This window comes from Schistocerca cancellata, chromosome 7 (assembly GCF_023864275.1).
Source record: "Schistocerca cancellata isolate TAMUIC-IGC-003103 chromosome 7, iqSchCanc2.1, whole genome shotgun sequence".
NCBI lineage: Eukaryota > Metazoa > Arthropoda > Insecta > Orthoptera > Acrididae > Schistocerca > Schistocerca cancellata.
In genome coordinates, this window is record NC_064632.1 from 26,780,915 (window position 1) to 26,783,137 (window position 2,223).

The 2,223-nt window shown below is 49.7% G+C and overlaps 1 non-coding gene across 1 annotated transcript; it reads left to right on the plus strand.

The window, feature by feature from the left end:
- The first annotated feature begins 1,013 nt into the window (after window positions 1–1,013).
- Window positions 1,014–1,088, plus strand: Trnat-ugu (transfer RNA threonine (anticodon UGU)). The gene has a single exon. It is a non-coding gene; the product is annotated as a tRNA-Thr (tRNA).
- The last annotated feature ends 1,135 nt before the right edge of the window (window positions 1,089–2,223 follow it).

Sequence of the window (2,223 nt, forward strand, 5' to 3'; positions counted from 1 at the left end):
AGAGCCGGCCGCTGTGGCTGAGCGGTTCTAGGTGCTTTCTTCCGAAACAGCGCTGCTGCTACGGTGGCAGGTTCGAATCCTGCCTCGGGCATGGGTGTGTGTGATGTCCTTAGGTTAGTTAGATTTAAGTAGTTCTAAGTGTAGGTGACTGATGACTTCAGATCGTAAGTCCCAAAGTTCTTAGACCCATTTGAACCATTCTGTAAATACGAAAATATTTACAAGACCAGGCAAAAATTTTCCATGAAATCTAAATATACCAAGATGTCACCAATTTAATTAGCCTGCCACCCTCTTCATTAACTTATACACTGCTGGGCCACAATATTATGACCACTGACCAACTACCGATATAATTCTGTCCAGGCGATACCAGTGTCGAAATGATAATTAAATGGACACCCTAGTAGCAAACAGGCGTTGATGTACTACATTGGGGACATGTTGAAAATGTGTTCCCCGAGCGGGACTCGAACCCGGAATCTCCTGCTTACATGGCTGACGCTCTATCCATCTGAGCCACCACGGGCACAGAGGATAGTGCGCCTGCAGTGACTTATCCCTTGCACGCTCCCCGTGAGATCCCCATTCCCAACATGTCCACACACCTACATTCGTAGTGCGCCTAATAGATGTATCCCCCTCATACTCATTACTCGTAGCAGATTAATCTACCAAGTCCCTTACGAGTTCGGGCGTAGCGTGTGCGTTCGCACAAGAAGGTCAATGACTGGGAAGCCATATTTTAATTATACATGACGGTAGTATATATGACGGTAGTATATATACAGTAGTTAAAATATGGCTTTCCGGTCATTGACCTTCTTGTGCGAACGCACACGCTATGCTCGAACTCGTAAAGGACTTGGTAGATTAATCTGCCACGAGTAATGAGTATGATGGGCAAACAGCTATTAGGCGCACTACGAATGTAGGGGTGTGGACATGTTGGGAATGGGGATCTCACGGGGAGCGTGCAAGGGATAAGTCCCTACAGATGCACTATCCTCTGTGCCCGCGGTGGCTCAGATGGATAGAGCGTCAGCCATGTAAGCAGGAGATCCCGGGTTCGAGTCCCGGTCGGGGCACACATTTTCTACATGTCCCCAATGTAGTACATCAACGCCTGTTTGCCGCGAGGGTGTTAATTTAATTATCATTTCATTTCTAGCAAAGCTGCATGGTCGTCCACGGTAACTGTTCTTTCGGGAACAGATACTGCCCGCATCTCGTTGTCGTGCGGTAGCGTTCTCGCTTCCCACGCCCGGGTTCCCGGGTTCGATTCCCGGCGGGGTCAGGGATTTTCTCTGCCTCGTGATGGCTGGGTGTTGTGTGCTGTCCTTAGGTTAGTTAGGTTTAAGTAGTTCTAAGTTCTAGGGGACTGATGACCATAGCTGTTAAGTCCCATAGTGCTCGGAGCCATTTGAACCATTTGAACAGATACTACCGTCATATATAGATACCAGTGCCGGCTGGAGAGGAGTGACTACTAGTCAGACACACCACGTGGTCCAAGTAGTAACAGTGAGCGTGCTGTCTGTGTGTAGAATGGAGAAGGCGTGTGATCTGAGTTAAACCGAGAGCAGTTCACGATCGTCCGGAGTCTCGACGCGAGCATTACGGAAGATGCTCGACTTGTCGGGTGTTCGATGAGTGCTGTGATGAGTGCCTTCAACACGTGACGAGACCAAATTGGAACCATGTCCAGACGTCGTGAGGTTGGGAAACCACGTCCAGACTTTGTAGCGTTGGGTGACCACCCCTCATTAGAGATGTCGGACTTCGTAGGCAGGGCGGACTGGTAAAACGGGACGGGCGGTGAACTGTGGTGGAATTAACATCAGTCTTTAACGCTGGGTAGAGGACAAGAGCTTCTTAACAAACAGTGCACCGAACACTCATAACGATGGGCCTCTGCAGCTGACGACCCTATCATCTGCCAACGTTAACACCACGACATCGCCAACTACGGTTGAAACGTCGGCACTGGACGTTGGCTGTGGCAGAGCGTTGCACGGTCTGATGAATCCGTTGCGTGGTCTCATGAATCCGGACGCCTTCATGACGGGCATGTTTCCCGACGGTAGTGGATTTTTTCATCAAGATTATGTGCCTTATCACGAGGCCAGGAGTGTGGTGGAGTGGTCCAAGGAACCCAGTGACGACTTCCAGTTGATGTGTTGGGCTCTCAACTCGCCAGATCTGAACCTGATTGAACACATC